Below are 17,212 nucleotides of genomic sequence, written 5' to 3'. Positions count from 1 at the left end.
TACTGGGGGTGACTGGACTCGTACTGGGATCATACTGGGAACAACTGGGACCATGCGGAGGGCAAATGGCATCCTCCAGGGAGTGACTGGGAGTGACTGGGGCCAGACTGGACTCAGACTGGGATTCCCTGAGAGTGAAAGGAACCATCCTGGGGGTGGCTGGGAGCAACTGGGACCACCTTGGGGGCAACAGGATCCTATTGGGAGTGACTGGGATCATAGTGGGAGTGACCAGCACCATACTGGAATCATAGCGGGAGTGACTGTAAGTGACCAGGATCAAACTGGGAGTGACTGGAACTATGCAGGGGGGAACTGAGAGCCAGTGGGGCCATGCTGGAAGGCAACTGGGAACATCCTTGGAGCAACTGGGATCATGCTGGAAGCAACTGGGAGTAACTGGGAGTGACAGGGTGCATGCTGGGGGCAACTGGCATAAACTGGGAGTGACTGGGAGTGACCGGGATCATCCTGATGGAAACTGGAACCATCCTGGGGCAAGTGGAAGGAACTGGGTGCAGTGGGTTTCTGTGGCTGGGTTTTGGTAGCGGGGGGGCTACAGGGGTGGCTTCTGTTAGAATCTGCCAGAAGCTTCCCCTGTCCCGTGGAGCCAATGCCAGTGGCTCCAGGATGGAATTCCTGCCGCTGGCCAAGGCTGAGCCAGTCAGGAGTGACAGCAACGCCTCTGGGATAACATATTTAAGAAAAAGAAGGAATTCCAGCCAGGGAAGAGCGAAGTGAGACCATGGGAATAACAACGTAGACCCCAAGGTCAGCGCAGAAGGAGGGGCAGGAGGTGCTCCAGGCACTGGAGCTGAGGCCCTGCAGCCTGTGGGGCAGAGCAGGGTGGGGCAGCTGTGCCCCTGCAGCCCCTGGGGGAGCATCGGGGTGCAGAGACCCCCCTGCAGCCCATGGAGGCTCCCACGCTGGAGCAGGTGGATGCAGGAAGGAGGCTGTGACCCCGTGGCAGGCCCAGGATGGAGCAGGGTCCTGGCAGGGACCTGCAGCCCGTGGAGAGGGAAGCCCAGGCTGGAGCAGGTTTTTCCCAGGTAGGACTCGTGGCGCCTCTCTTGCCGTTACCGACGCCCTCGTTACGCCGTTTGCGTAGGGCTGTGGTCAGCGGCGTTAGGAGGGGTCTGGGATGGACTGGGAGCCCTTAGGAGGGAACTGAGAGCCCTTAGGGAGGGACTGCGACAAAGTGGGAGCCCTTTGGAGAGGACTGGGATGAAGTGGGAAAGGTCCGCGAGCCCTTAGGAAGCCACCGTGGCCCTCCCGTCATTTGCGTAGCGCTGAGGGCAGGGCTCTTGCGCCTTTTGCGTAGCTTTACGTAACTGACGTAACTCCCCCATTGCCATTACTGGCGCCCTCCTTACGCTGTTTGAGTAGGGCTGTGGGCATTGCCGGCCCCCGTTACGCAATTTGCGTAGCGCCGCTCCATTGCCGCCGGCGTCGCCGCTTTACGCCATTTGCGTATCCTTGCGCCGTTTGCGCAGCGCGGCGGGGGCGGGCCCGTGTCCCCGCCTGCTGATGTTTATTTATCGGTGTCCAGGCGCTCGACCCCTCAGCCCCTCACACACCCACGGGCCCCACGGCAGCGCGGGGGAGGATCCCGGGGGTGTCCAAAAGCTCCTCCAAAAGTCAGTTTATGGCTTTGCAGAGGGCTGTCGGGAGTCACCGAGGGGCTGAATGTAAAGAGAAAAATGAAAGCTTTGGGGGGGGGGGGGGAATATAACAATTGCATGTCTGTGTTCCCGAGGAGCCGTGGGTGTTTTTAGGCAGCTGCCTGCAGAGGCCATCGCCGTTTCATGAGGCGGCATTAATGCAGCGGGAGGAGACTTGTTGTTCTGTTCACAGAAATTTGGATTTTAAGGTTTTTCTCCTTGGTTTGAAGCTTCTTCATTCTTCCTTCACTCTCTTTCAGAGCAAAGGTTTTAATTTTTAAACTTAAGAGGAAAAAAGTATTAACAACAAGTGAGGAAAACTAGGGGGAAAAGTTCTTCTGAAAGGATTACAATGTGCAAGCAGAATCAGTTCACTTTTGCAGGAGAGAAAAAAATATTAGAGGTGTAAATTGGCTCCAAAAATGCCCCCAGGGGCATAGGGAGGATAATCAGGATGACAGCGTGGCTGAGCAAGTGTGTTCTGCTCTATACCATTGATTTTCTGATGTTTAATACTTCAGCAGGTCCAGGACTTCCAGGACTGTCCTGGTGGCTGTGATCACAAATGACTCATCAGAGCCACTTGAACAAGAAAAGCCTTTCTAAACAAGGGCATTTCTGAGGCTCTTGCTGGTTTTTTTGCCTTCCAGCTGACCATCTTTGACTTCAGGGAGGTTGGTCTCAGGCTCAGGAAGAAGCCGGACAGCCCTCAGGAGACAAAGCTGCCCAAGACTGTCCGGCCCCCAGGCACGAGTGAGAACTCCAGTTCCAAGGTAGCCTTTTCCTGCCCTTTTCCTTGCTGTTTGATGTGACACTTGAAGAGGCTGCGTGCCTTGCCTCCAGCTCATTGAAACCCCTCAGTGTCCGGGTCCTGTTGTCGTTGCAAACTGCTGGTGGTGGTGGAGTTCCTTCTGCTGGGGCAAAGGCAAAACGTGTTCTCCTAGTGAGATGCTGGAGTCCTGACCTGTGCTAAGCCAACACAAATAATTTCTGCTGAAGCTGGTGGGGTTTGCTGGAGTTTAGCTACCATGGCGAAGGCACAATAGCGGGGGAAGGCTGGGGCAGGACACAAGGGCACGAGCTTGCCATTTTCCATTGTCCCACTGAAAGAGCCACCTCTTGCTTTGGTGTTGTCACTGGCAAATGCTGGGAGTCATAGGATTCCCTGCACAGTGGCAGTGCTGGCCTTTGAGGGCTGAGGGCCTGAGGGAATTACTCCCAGTCTAACACAACTCCAGCACTGCTGAGAAAAGAGCTGAACCTTATCCTCATGCAGCACTCACCTTATTTGTCCTATCCCTATCTACTGTGGTACTTTCTTTTTGCCCTTAACCTTCTCTGGTGCTGTTCTCTTCTTACTGGTGTCTAAGCTCTAGAGTCTGGAGTTGTGTGGGCCTCAGTCTCCCTGCCTCAGAGTAAAGGTCACCCAAAAATTGTTTCCTATGGAGTCTGATGTAAATTCTTGAGTTTCACTTACTGCTTGAGTGCTCAGTGAGTGCCCAGAGCTCTGGGACCCCATTAGCACAGGGCTGTGCTGGAGGTAAGCGCTGCCTGGCTTTTTGGAGAAGGAAAGCTGGAGAAACTCCTGCCAAAAGAGCTGCTCAGCTTGAGCCTGCTTGGTGTGGTCCAGCAGCTTTTGATCAGCTCAGAGCAGAGGTGGGTGAACTACTGTTCCCCCAGTGGCAGCTGGGCAGACCTAGTCACCAAGAGCCTGTCCTTCACCAGGGATCAAGAGAGGAGAGTCATTCACGAGCCTTCCTCCCAGCAGCTGAACCTCTCCCTGCTCTCTCTCGCCTCTCCAGTTCTCATCCCCTGACCGGAACAAGACCTTGCTTGAGCCTGTCCCATCCGAGCTGCTGTTTCAGAACTATGTCCTTGGCAAGGTCTGTGAAATGGCCCTGCTTCTGAGGAATAGAGACAAGGTAAGTGCTAGGATGTGGCGCTTTAACACTGTGCTAGAAGAAGAGGAGAGTGGTGTAACCCCCATGGTGTACAGCAGAGCAAGTATCAGCTGTGGCCCATCCAGATTCACCACCCTGGATTTGCAAGATGGTGGGAATTTTCCCGTGCTGAGGATTCTCCCCTGATTTTGGCCGTGCCTTGTTGGTATCTGACATCCAGAGCAATGGGCTCTTGAGGGTTTCCACCTTCACTTGAACCAAGTGTGATTGTTTTGCAATTGCCCACGAAAGCTGAGAAGGAAGAAGTTGAAAAATGTCAGCAATTGTGTTGCCCTGTAAAGAGGAAAACTGAGACCTTTTGAATTTCAGTCAAGGAAAGAGTTTCTCAAATGACTCTTGTGCCAAGAGCAAGCTGGTGGGAATAGACAGCAGGGAGTCCAAATCACCTGGTTTAGAGGTTGTGAGATGGGATTTGGTGCTCAGGGGTTGATACCCTGTGCTAGCAAATGCCTGTTTGCTGTCCCTGTGCCTGTGTTCCCCTGAGGGCAGAAACTGGCAGCAGGGTGGCTGCAGGAATGCCCAGCAGTCTGGCTTGCCTGCACTGGCAGCTGCCTGGCCACAGTCACCAGGCAGCAAGAGCCCCTGGAGAGCTGAGACTGGCTTTTAATAATGAAACCACACTGTCAGTCGGTGCTGCTCATGTTTCTCCAGGCAGAAAATAACCTTTCAAGCCCAGAGTTGACAGGCCCAGCCTGCAGGGCCGTCTGGCTTTCCCTCACTTTGGCAAGCTGACTGCTCCCATCTTCTGCACCAGCCTTTCCTGGCAGTGTCTTGTGCTTCTCCCTTGCTTCTTTACAGCCCATTTCAATTCTCTTTGCCATCTCATTGTGTCGGGGCTTGTCTCTTTCTCTTGCTGTGTTCCTCCTTTTCTCTTCAGTTTCCCAGGAAGGCCAAGTGTCTGGTCTCCTCTGCTGGTGTGCCCATAGGACTGTCTCCCCACAGCTGGACTTCCCCACTCCACCTCAGTCTGTTAGAAGGGAATTTCTTCCTTCCCCCAGGACAATGTGCTGGTTTGCCTTCAGGTAGCACATTCTCCCTCTGGAACAGGGCTGCGTGGCTGTGTGCAGGCAGAAGCAGGCAGATTCTCTGGGCTTGTTGAAATGAGGATGACTTGGTTCAGGTGTTCTATCTCCATACTGCTGGTGCCTGACCTTCCTTCCCAGCAGGCACTGCCCTACTGCCTCTGGCCGAGCCGCTTTGCCCAGGCAGAGGGATCCAAGCTCACCCTTGTGTAGCCTGTGCTTGTACCTCCAGAGCTAAAAGTCTTTTGGGAAATGGGTCAAGGAAGGCTGTCACCAGGGCACACCCAGGCCTCCTCCTGTTTCCATTAGTGGCAAAATCACCATTTTGTGTCTTTCCTGCAGGTTACTCAGCTGGTGAAGGTCACCATGGACAGCTCACCTTATTTCAAGTTGGTTGACCCCAATGGTGTGTGCCATCAGATCCCACCGGGCTCATTTTGCACTGTAAACATCCTTTTCACCCCTGAGGGGAGCAAGGTGAGTTTGGAGGAACGTTCTCTCTAAAGCCAGGGCCTTTGTTGCACACTGGTTATAGCCCAGCCCGTACTGTGAGGTCGGCTCTGGGCTGGGGGCAGGCAGCCTGGAGCTGGTCACACCTTGGCACGGCGTGGTGCTGCCAGGCCCTGCAGCTGGGCCTAGAGGGCTGTGCTTTCCCTCCGTGCCTATTCTTGAACGTTCACAAGGGAAGAGGCAGATGGAACAGCAGGGAAATGACAGGGAGGGGTGTTGATGTTTAGCCACCTCTGGGTTCAGTGGAAGGGATTAAAATATGGAAAATACCAGAGGAACAAAAAGATGATCCAGAGAGCTTTATTGTTTCCCATTGGGATGGAGCAAAAATGATGCTTTTTCACATGCTCTGTTCTCCAGCCTTTATTAATATGAATTAGTGGTCGTTTTTGGGGTAGGAGAGGTCAATTCATGCCCACAAAGGGTCATAGAAAACACCACTTTTTCTTCTGCCATGAGGATGGCACTCAATGCCCTCAATGCTGTGCCAGTTACTTTTCCTGCAGGATCATTTCCACCAGCTTGTCTGCAGCAGTGAAAGGGAAAAGGTCTCTGTGCCAATCCGAGCCATTGGTGCCCGCCCAGTCTTGGACTTCCCTGACCAGCTGGACTTCTCGTTGTGTCCAGTCAACCACAGCACCCAGCAGACTCTGCTGGTTCACAACACCAGGAACCTGGAAGCCTGTTACAGCCTCAGCACTGAGAGGTAAAGCAGCTCATCTGTCTTAGTGCAAAACACCTTTGGGTGATGGCAGAGTTGGGAAAGAGTATCCCAAAGGAACCAGAGCATCCGAGCTGCTGCACTGCAGCCACAGCTGGGAAGGGGCAGGACGTGTGGGGCCTGCTGTTGCTTCTAGTGTTTTAAGCAGGATGCAAGCCCTGAGCTTTGTCTCTCCCAGATTTCCTGGGGACTGCTGGAACACGTTAGTGGTTGGTCTGCACCCTCCTGAGCACCACCACCTTCTGAAATGGCTGCCTCCCACTGTCAGCCAATAAACCCACTGGGCAGAAGCACCTCTCACCTGAGCTATCCTGAAGCACTAAAGCTCTGATTTTTGTGTCTGTCAGGCAAGAGCTGTTTACCTGGTGACAAAGCCAAATTGCTCCTGTTAAATCCAAGCTGCACCAACACATTTGCCTAATGATTTCCCTTGTTTCTCTGGTGGGCCAGGCAAACAGTTACCAGCCTGGATGACACTCCAGAATCCCAGACTGCATTGCTGGGGAATACACAGAAACCTCCTGTTCAGCTCCCTTGATGTGCTGCTCTTAATGGCACTTCATTTAGCTGGGATTGAATCCTTCAGGCTGTAAACAGGACCCTCCTTTTGGGTATTGTGTCCAGGTCACTGTATTGCTCCAATTTGCAGTTGCACTCCTTCAGAGTTTTCATTGTTCCTTTTCTTCCAGCAGCTTTCATTGAAATGTGGTAAAAGGTGCCCTTTCTTAGGCTAAACCAGGATGTTTACAAGGGGAAAAACAACCCCAAACAACCACACTGCAAATTAAACTCATTATTCTCTGGTCTTCAAGGAGGACTTTATTCTCCTTCTTGATTCCTAGGCTGTAATCTCACAGGACAGGTGAGATGCCATTTGCATCTCTTGAATGAGGTTTAGAAGGGACTGGAAAAGAGATTCCTGAGGCAGTCAGTGTCAAGTTGTGCATGCAAATAGCTCTTAACCCTCTCTGTGCTCTTCCCAAACCATTCTCTGCTGGGACTGCTGGCAGTCGGACCCTTGAGCCTCCATGCAGAGTATGGGGGAGATGAGTTCATTTCATCCAACAGGATTTTCTGAGGGCTGCATCTCCTCCAAAGAGAGTCAGTAGCTGTTTCTGATGCTGTGTGTTTTGTCTGTCTTCTGCTGACTGTGGTTGCTTTGCTCCTCGCTTGCACAAGTCAGCTGAAGTGAACTAGACTGCAAATATCGTCCCCAAACCTCCCCCAAGAGTCCTGATCTCTCCCTTGGTCTTGCAGCCCTTTCACTGTCAGCCCAGCCACGGGAACCCTCGATGTTGGTGAAGCCAAGCAAGTGACAGTGGAATATCACCCGCTGGAGACCGGGCACCATTCCACATCCCTGGCAGTGCACTGTGACAGAGGTGAGTGCTGGGCACTGCAGGTGCACTCACCCCGCGTCCTTCCGAACAGCAGAGCCCTTTCTAAGCAGAATAACGTTAGACTTGCTCTGCAAACTACTTGTAGAACTGTTCCTTTCAAAGCCTCCGTGTGTTTCAGTGCTCAGAAGTGAGCAGAGAAGGGGCCAAGGCTGAGTCTGCCCCTGTCCTGGATGTGCTGTGTTGCTGTGTGCTGGTCCATCCCTGGGGGGACCCTGGTGCCAGCATGGTGTCCTCCATCCTGCACCCCCACCCCAGTCCTCTACCAGCACTCCCCACTGTCCCAGCCACCTGAATTCCCCTCCAGCAGCACCGCCCCGTCCCAGCTTCACCGCAACGAAAAGTGCAAACTAGTTAGTGTTTAGGGGTTTGATAAAGAGGATAAAGCCCTCAAACAGGGATGAGATTTTTGAAATCCTGTTTTGCTGGGAGTTTCTGAGTGGAGGAAGGAGGAACCTTGATTCTCCACTGCAGTGTGGATGTGCAGGGCTGAAGTTGTGTTCCTGGACAGTGCTGCCTGTGACGTGGGAGCTTTCCATCCAACTCTCTCCAATGTCATGTGTCTTTTGCTCACCTCTGTCCCCTAAGCTGCTTCTCTGTTGTCTTGCCACAGACCCTTTTTCTATGTTGTCCTCTACATATACATGTAATTTCTGTCTACGAACATTTTCAGGCCCTCGGGTTCCTGTTGGATGACAAATCGTGACAAATTGTCCCTTATTCCCATTTCCCAGGCCATTCATGCTCTCCCAACCTCTCCCATCTGTCTCCCATTCGATTTCTAGGTCGAAGAACCCCATTCAGTCTTCGTGTAAAAGCTGCTCTGTACTTTTAGTCTGTCTCTCTGCCCTTCTTTCTTTCATTTCAAATGCTTCAGCTTGGTGTTTGAGATCAGAATGATATCAAATATTTCTAGACTGATGTGGCCATGGGTTTGGACAGGGAGCGGGATTGGGAGAGGCAGGAGCCCCGTGGGGTGCCTTCAGGAGCCCCTGGGCTGTGACTGAGGTGGGCTCCTTAGAGTCACCCGAATGAATTTGATGCAGAATTGCCTGGGGTCTGAGTGGGTCACCTGAGCACACCTGACAAATCTCACTGTAAATACTGTCACCTGGGGACAGATGTCTACAAACCCACCCAGAAATCAGGTGCTTAAGGTGGTGTCCAGGACATCCTCACACTGTACCCATGGAGCTGTTGGGATTTGATAAATGTACTGATCCATGGAATTACTTATCCAGCTAAAAGCTGGACACTTTCTTCTGTTACCTGTGGTTTGCTCTGCTCCTTGTAATTCCATCAGCAAGGGAGCTGAGCAAAGACTCCTCTTTGCTTTATTCCAGGTGAGGATACCCACACCAGACTTCTTGGAAAAGCTAAGGACTTCAACATCGGGCTGGACAAGTACTCTTTGGAACTTGTCAAGCCACAGAACCCCGGCCATCCACAACAGAAGTAACATCACAGCCCGATTCCAGTGGAAGGCTTTTGCTACTGAGGCAGAGGAGTATCCACAGAAGATCAGGTTGGTCTGAAAGATGCAGTGACATGCACTGCCCAAGGGTAAAACTAACCTATGGCCTCAGGGGGTGCTTGTGCTTTTGAGTGCTTTAGGGTGTTAGGAACAAGTAGGTGTTCCTGCAGAGTTTGCAGGGCAGTCACAGCTCGCAGTAAGAAGCGACAAAGTTGTTCAGTTCTCAGCTCCGGAGAGGGGCAGTTTGCCCAGAGACAGGGGGACCAACCAGCAGCACGGGAGGATCATGTGGCCCTGTCCTCCCTTTTGAAGTGCTGTGGCCTCCACCTTGAACAACGTCAGCGACCTCCAGAGCCACCTAATCAGCACATAATGGGGGACACACAGTAGGCCTGCTGGGAAGCCTGTAACTCCAGAGTATCCCAGCAAATGGAGAAATGGGGAGGGACTTGTGCTCCTGGCAAAGGAGATAAAAGAAGCTGCAACCTCCACTGAGTTGAGAGACCTCCCTGAGGTCTGTTCAGTGAACTCTCCCTTTTATTAGAGTAAAGGTTTATTTTTTCAGTTAGCTCCTCTGTCTCCTGACCATTTATGTGAGTTACTTCTGTACAGTCTCTCATCAGCATGGGAGGTGAGAGTGGCAGTGGTTTTGCCATTCCACATACTCAGGTCTTGGTTCAGTGGTTGTCAGGGGTCCACTCTGGGGGTCCTCCGAGGCGAGTGCCCCCTAAATCAGTCGTCCTATTTGTGACCCCGCTTCTTGCACTCGGGCAGGTATTCCCTTGTTATATAACACAAGGCAGTGGAAGGTGGGGGTGCAGAGTATCAGGGCCTTCTGGCACGTCATGGGGAAATTACTGTCTGTTGATGGAGGTTGAGCAGAGGGTTGCCATCTCAGTGGCTGGATGCCCTCCTCATGCCCAGCACTGCAGGTCAGCCCTGGAGAAACATTTCCGAATGCGCTGCACAGGGAACCAGCCATGGCCAGTATTTTTGGGGCAGGGAGCCAGCCATAGCCAGTATTTTTGGGGCAGGGAGCCAGCCATAGCCAATATTTTTGGGGCAGGGAGCCAGCCATAGCCAGTATTTTTGGTGCAGGGAGCCAGCCATGGCCAGTATTTTTGGGGCAGGGAGCCAGCCATAGCCAGTATTTTTGGGGCAGGGAGCCAGCCATAGCCAGTATTTTTGGTGCAGGGAGCCAGCCACAGCCAGTATTTTTGGTGCAGGGAGCCAGCCACAGCCAGTATTTTTGGTGCAGGGAGCCAGCCATAGCCAGTATTTTTGGTGCAGGGAGCCAGCCATAGCCAGTATTTTTGGTGCCGGTGACAGTGTTTGTCCAAGGCTCTGTCTGTGTGCAGCTGGTAATATCCATGACTGTACTTCCTTTATAACTGTGTTTGAATTTGGCTGGGTGAGGGTGCTGTCCTGTTTATACTCCACTGCCTCAATTTGCTCCCTATGGAGCCTTCTACTTGTCCCCCCAGTTGCCACCTGCAGGTTCTCCACGGCCAGGGGACTGGAGTCTGAGGGAGGAACAGTGATCTGCCAGCTGGGAAGCAGCTGTTCCTTTCTCATCTCTTGGTTGTGATCTTAAAACACTGGAATGATTTCTGCTGCAGCTACCAAGTAATGGAGAGATTAACTGTGCCAAAGGTCTGCAGAGAAGGCCAAAAGGAGGAAAACAAGAAGGTGGTTCAAGGCTAGATGTCCCCCTCTCAGGGCCTCTGTTTTCATGCCTACAAAACCTTTAATGTCACTGAAGAGGTCCCATGCCTGAATTCATCAGTTGGCTTTGAAAGTGCTCTGGGATGCTCTGGTGGAAGGCAGTGTAGAGAACAGGGCACACAGGGTTAGCTTATCCCTGCAGGTCCAGAAGGGAAGAAGCCAAGAGTGATGCTGGTAACCTGCAGCTGAGAGCCAGCTTCTTCTCCCCTTGCCAGGGAAGCCCTGCAGGCAGTGGGGGGACTCCTTGATCTTTATCTGCCTCCCCCAAGCAGCTCTGTGGTAGGAAGAGTCAGTTGAGGTCACCGGTGGGTTCTCCCTCAGTTTTGGCAGTGGCTCTGAGCCAGGAGGTTCTCTTGAGGGCTGCTGGCTTTTAAAACCTCTCCTGAGCTTGTAAGTGTGGAGTAAAAGCACCTGCCCTGCGAGCGACCAACCAGTGATCCTCTGAGCCCTTTGGGAGCCCGTGGCTCAGGCTCAGCCCCTTGCTGGGGAGCTGCTGCTGCTCCTCCCTGAGTTATTTGCTGCTTCTGCACTTACACTCAGCTCTGCAAATCAGCGGCTTATTAAATGACGTGCTGCCTTTTTTTCTCCCTGTGGCTGCAGGCTGTGTCACAATCTGTCTCGGCCACCCCAGGAGATAGCAAAGGCTCTTGTGATGAAGCGCTATGAGGAGCTGGACCTTTACGACCGCGAGTTGGAGAAGGAGACAGCAAAGACTGAAGCAGACTCCATGCTCTTCTCAGATGACGTTTTCACCATTGAGCCCTTGGTAAGTGATAGCTGAGAACCTCCTCCTCCTCCCCCTCCCTGAATGAGGTCACTCGGCAGATCCCCACCTCAGCTGTCTCGATGTGCCCCGAGAGAAGACATGGGGTTTCTGGCCAGGCTGGAGAGCTTGTTGCAAAAAGCATTGCTACCCTGTGGGCTCCTGGCAGGCAGCAGGAACCTGCCTAAAGCTGAGCTCTGCTGCAAGGGCTCAACATCAAGGGAGCTTGGTGCGTGTCCTTGCAGTGTCCAGAGGGGTCGGTTACTGTAGGAAGGGGCACAGCTTACACGTGATGTGTGGGGCTTCCCAGAGGGCATTGGAGAACTGTCAGTTCACAGACTGACCTGAAGCGAAAAGGAGGCCAAATTCAGCCCAAGGTCATGGAAATGCCAAGCCCTCCCTGGAACCAGGACTTACAGCATGTCTGAGTCTCCCTTCCAGTGTCATCTGGGAGCCTGGACACAAGACTTGGAAATGGACTTTTTGAGTTCTTTTGCACACAGGGACAGAAAATCTTTTTCTGTTTCTGCAAGCAAACCCCCATGTCCTTCCATCAACCAGAGCCCTGAGTATGAGTATTGGCACAGCGTGAGATGAGGAATCCCTGCTGCCTGCGCAGTGCAAAATCCCTCCTCGTCTTGGAGTAAACCCTACAAGAATCCCAGCCTCTGCTTTCTTTTAAAAAAAGTGAAACTAAGTTTTTTCTTTCCAAGGAAGGGGATCATGTTCTCTTCTTGGTGACTCCTATAGCCCATCTAAGGCCAAGAGCCACCAGTGTCAGCACAACAGCAGTTTCACACCACTGTAGCTTACAGCAGCACGATGTGACCAAGCGCTTGTGTCAGAGTAGGAATACTGTAGCGTGGGAGCTGATCAGCTGAGCATTAAGAGCATCCTGCGGTTGTGTTGAGCTGGTTTGGGAGTGTTGTTCACTCCTTGCTCTAAGTAAAGGCTTACAGATTGAAAAGAAGAAATGTGATACTGGAAGGTAAATGGTTTGCTGTCTCTTTCTGCTTTAGGAGGGAGAGGTTGGGCCACATTGTTCAGCTGAAATCAAGGTGTTCTTTAAACCCCGAGAAGCCCAAGTCTACAGAAAAGTGGCCTACTGTTCCATCTCAGGTACGGCTCCTTCTCCTCTTTCTCTTACCCACACACAGTGAAGGGGAGGTGCAAATACTCTTCCAGCCCACTGAGCTCCTGTGGAAGTGCTGGGAAGGGTCCAAGGTCATCAGGGCAGTGCTGGCTCATGTCCACTGTCCCTGCAGCTTCCTGGTGGTCTCCCATGCAAGGCCAGGGCTCAGGACACTGATCCCAGAACAGTCCAAGCAGTGCATGGATAAGCTTTCATGCCACGGGTTTGCCAGTATTTCCTCAAAGGCCAAAGAGCTACACAGCAGAACAGCTTTAGGGAACAGGCACTAAGCCCCTCTAGAGCACTGACCTCCAGGATGGCTCCTCATGGATCCATCATCAGGCAGTAGGAGCTGAGGTAGAAATGTGCTCCCTGAGCCCGGATCACCTCCCACTGCCCAGACAACAGCAGACCAGAGGTGGCTGAGCCCTGCTGAGCCCAGGCTGTCTGCAGAAGGACCACCCCTGGCCAGCACCTGCTTCTCTCCCTGTGTGGGAATTGTCACCTTCTGGCTCTCAGGCTGAAGTGTGTCCAGGTGGTGGCCACTGGGCTTGCTGTGCTCAGCTTCCAGGAGTGCTGTCAAGTCCTTTTCTGGGAGCAGTTATCATTACCCCCCACCCCGAGGTGGTGGCTTTGCTGTGCCCGCACAGGGGAGGGAACACTCACAGAGCACAGTGTGGTTCAGGTTCCCCTGTCCTTCCTCTCTGTCTCTGCATGGTGCTGCTTAGTGTTTTTCACCTTAAAGTGGGAGATGGCTGCCAGGTTTCCATCCAGGGAATACTCTGGGTTTGCCCATCTACGAGAAAGAGGTGGGAGGCCCATGGTCCTCCAGCAGCCAGGCTCCTGTTCTGGAGGGTGCTGCAATCCCCTAACCCAGCCACCCTGTTGCTTTCCTTCCTGCTCCAAGCTGATAGATACAAATGTCATGAAACAGCTTTTTATTTAGACAGTAATTGTGCAGGGATAACTCAACAAATGCCATCTACAGTAATTACTCAGGGCTCATGCTAACAAACTCTCTTCTTGCCCACCAACTGCTGTCGTTAGAGCTGTGGAAGGAAAGCATGGATTTAAAAAGTTGCTCCCAAGGCATTCCTTGTGATGTGTGAAACTGTGCATCTCTGTTTGTTGACGTGGTCAGATGAGAATCGTGTTCCAAGCCAGTCACCGAACACGGGGACATTCTGTCAACAAGATGCTGAGTGTCAGAAAGCAGCAGAGGCTGAAGGCTTTGGCAACAAAGCCCTGTGCTGTTGGGCCACCGCCCCCCAATTTAGTTGGAAGCCAGGCAGCAATGTCCAACTCTTTGCAAGCTTTGTCCCTTCACTGAATGGGTTTCAAAGCTCCTCCAAGTGTGTAAGAAGGAAATCACAGAATCATAGAATGATAAGGGGTTGGAATGGCCCTTAAAGATCACCTAATCCCCAACCCCCCTGCCATGGGCAGGGACACCTTCCACTAGCCCAGGTTGCTCAGAGCCCCGTCCAACCTGACCTTGAACACTGCCAGGGACAGGGCAGCCACAACCTCCCTGGGCAACCTGTGCTAGGTTCTCACCACCCTCCCAGGGAAGAATTTCTTTTGTATATCTAACCTATCACTGCAGAAATCATGTTTTAAACTTGGCATCGCTTTTTCAGGGTGCAAACTGGTGGCTAAACGGGAAACAAGCCCGGGGGGTGGGTTAGAAATTGGAAGGAGCTGGTCTCACCCATCTCAGAGTCAGGGACTAGCACTGAGGCAGCCTGGAAAAAACAGGATAAGAGAGTAAGAATTACTCTACTGAAATGGAAATCTCTCCCCAGGCCGTGAGACCAGGCTGCCCCTGCGACTCACAAGGGAAGGCCTCGAGCCCTGCCTCCAACTCAGCTCTGAGGAACTGGACATGGGGAAAGTTTTGGTTGGAGAAGCCTACAGCTACGAGGTGAGCAGCAGGGGCTGGGGTGGATCCTGATGGCTCCTGGGGCAGAGGGGAGCCTGGTGGACCTGTGGAATTTCTGGCAACTTGGGCAGTTGTGAGCAGGGAATATTTGACATACTAGTCAAATCTGGGGGGTTTCACAGAATCTGGATCCTTTTCTGGGGTCTGAAAGGTGTTGTCTGTTGTTCATGAAGCCCCAATTCCTGCTTTTTGACAACCGCCCTTGGAGATCAGCTGGGATGCTTTCTGCAAAACAACCCCTCAACACATGAAAGCAACACTGGGTCAAAAAGCTGAAGTGTTCAGAGGCTTCTGTTCCAGCCTCAGACTGGGCCACAGGAGCATCCCACACTGCACCCCCGACCTCAGAGCCAGGGCTGCCCCTTGTGACCTTCTGGCTGGGCCAGATGGTGCTGCCTGAGTCACCCAGCAGGATGAGCACACAGACCGTGCCTCGTGCCCCTGACAGGGATCCTTTTTCTTCCCCTGCTTGTTAGACCATGGTCTTCCAGTGCCACCTCCTGCTGCCAGCACATGGTGCTTTCCTCAGTGTGTGGTGAGGGCAACAGTCTCCTCTGCAGCCTTTTCCCCTTCTCTGGACAGGTACAAGGCACAGAACTGCCCCGGCAACAGCGAAAAGTTAACCATCCTCAACGACTCCCCCATGGAGGCAGAGGTGCATTTCTCCTTTGAGAATGACAGCAAAGGAGAGACGTTCCTTTTGGACCCTCCCAGCATGAGGCTGCAGCCCAAAGAGAAGCAGGTAGGAGGTGAGCAGGTAGGGCAGGCACCGCAGAAGTGCCGTTCCTCCTGCTCACAGAGGGCTCTTTGTATTTCTGTTTGTGGGGACGGGTTCAGAAGCTGAGTGTTTGGGCGTACCCGACTTCTGCTGGCCTCCTGGAAGACAGTCTCGTCTGCTGGATCAAGGACAACCCAGAGCCAGTGGTCTTCCGACTGTGCTGCCAAGGGGTGCAAGTGAAGCTGAGGGTCAGCCCCCAGGAGCTGCATTTCAACAAGATACTTCTGCACAGGTCAGTCATCCCACGGCTGAGGGCACTCCAAGGCTTGTGACAAAGAGAAGAGGTTTGACTCTGGTTCCAGAGGCTCAGATGGAGCTGCTTTGAGCCGCATTCAGTGGCCAGGCTGGTGTGACCACCCAGCACTGACGCTGAGTGTCTTCCTGTCTCTGCAGGACTGACACCCAGACCCTGGTCCTAAGAAACGACAGCCCACTGCCCATGGCATGGCATCTCAGTGGGCTGGACGACCTTGGAGATGAGTTCTCTGCATCGCAAGGCAGGGGCATCGTTGGGCCTCGCACAGACTTTGAGGTGAAGCTGAATTTCAAGGCTGAGAAGATTGGCATCACAAATAAGATGATCCAACTAGAGGTGAGAGGGGCTTGGGCCTTCCTGGCGGAGCAGGGCAGAGCAAGCAGCCGTGTGCTCTTAGGGACAGAGTCAGGGAGAGCTGCACCTGACAGACACGGGGGACATTAATGCTTTCGCCGAGTTCGGAGAGAGACACAGGCACTGTGATGCCAATGAGTGCCTTTTTCCAAGAGGCAGGCAGGAGGCACAAGAGGGGGGGTAAGTTGCCAAAGCTGCCTCCCGAGCCTCTGCAGGGCTTGAAGCAGAAGGACCCCGGAGAAGAGCTCAGCTTCAAAGCTCCCATGCTTTGGACACTTTGTCCTCACCTCCATGAACCCATTTGCTTCCCCAGGCCCTGGGAACTGCTCCTGTGCTCCTCCTGTGCTGCCGAGGGCACCCACAGAGCCTGCTCTGCCTGAGAAACAGCGTAACTAGCTGGGAATGTGATGGCTGTGCTGGTCTGGGCACATGTAAGAGGCAAACAACCTGGTGACCCTGGGCCTGGTGCCCCTGGGCCTGGCAGTGGGTGCCCAGGGTGGGTTTGGCAGAGCCGCACTGCTCTGGCCTATCTTGACCCAGGTCTGGAACGATCTTGTCCCTCCTGTTTCCCCTCACACCCTCCCGAGATGACTCAGGGCTTGCTGGTGTCAGCGTGGCCAGACAGTCAGAACTGGAGCCTTCTGACAGCTCCAGGGAACCTGAGACCATCAGCCCCAACACAGGCAGCCTGGCGCTACCAGGGCTGTCTCCCGGTTCTCCAGCACTGGAGACCGTCAGCCCCAGCCCCAGCGCCCAGCTGCCATCTCCTGGATCTTCAGCACCACAGACCAGCAACCTCCATACCACCCAACAGGCAACATCAGAGGAGACTCTGGAATCCCCCTCCCAGGAGACGAGCAGCTCCAGCCCTGACAGTCAGGTAACATCGGGGTCGTGTCAGTGTTTCCTGCCTCGGAACCAGTGGAGGAGCACCTTGGAAGCGACCTCGGTGTTCCGAGGACAGACGCCCTGCTGACATCACCATGGCAGACAGACACGAGCAAGCCCCCGAAGAAAGGGAGCAAGCCCCCGAAGAGAGACAGGAAGCCCCTGAACAGAGAGAGGACCAAGCCCCCGAAGACAGGCAGGAAGCCCCCGAAGACAGGGAGCCCGGTGAGAGCAAAGTGCCCCTCCCGCAGCCTGGCAGAGGGGCTGTCAGGGTGGGCAGCACAGGTGCCATGCCCGGGGCCACTGTCTCTCTCCCTCCAGCATGCGTGCTGTGTCAGCGATCAGAGGCTGACCCGGACATCTTGTGCGGAAAAACTCCAGATAAATGGGCTCTGTGTCCACAAGCTCTGGTGACCCTGGGCCTGGCAGTGGGTGCCCAGGGTGGGTTTGGCAGAGCCGCACTGCTCTGGCCTATCTTGACCCAGGTCTGGAACGATCTTGTCCCTCCTGTTTCCCCTCACACCCTCCCGAGATGACTCAGGGCTTGCTGGTGTCAGTGTGGCCAGACAGTCAGGACTGGAGCCTTCTGACAGCTCCAGGGAACGTGAGACCATCAGCCCCAACACAG

The 17,212-nt window shown here is 53.6% G+C and overlaps 2 long non-coding RNA genes across 2 annotated transcripts; both read left to right on the top strand.

Annotated features, from left to right (window-relative positions):
* Positions 1-5,089: 5,089 nt before the first annotated feature.
* LOC135406183 (uncharacterized) lies at positions 5,090-7,282 on the top strand. The gene is made up of 3 exons (XR_010426201.1): positions 5,090-5,121; positions 5,646-5,860; positions 7,133-7,282. It is a non-coding gene; the product is annotated as an uncharacterized LOC135406183 (long non-coding RNA).
* A 3,906-nt stretch (positions 7,283-11,188) lies between these two features.
* LOC135406208 (uncharacterized) lies at positions 11,189-14,195 on the top strand. Its single transcript, XR_010426226.1, has 3 exons — positions 11,189-11,237; positions 12,254-12,353; positions 14,172-14,195. It is a non-coding gene; the product is annotated as an uncharacterized LOC135406208 (long non-coding RNA).
* Positions 14,196-17,212: the final 3,017 nt, after the last annotated feature.

This window comes from Pseudopipra pipra, chromosome W (assembly GCF_036250125.1).
Source record: "Pseudopipra pipra isolate bDixPip1 chromosome W, bDixPip1.hap1, whole genome shotgun sequence".
Taxonomy (NCBI): domain Eukaryota; kingdom Metazoa; phylum Chordata; class Aves; order Passeriformes; family Pipridae; genus Pseudopipra; species Pseudopipra pipra.
Note: the sequence above shows the minus strand (reverse complement) of the source record. Positions and strands in the feature narration are given on the sequence as shown.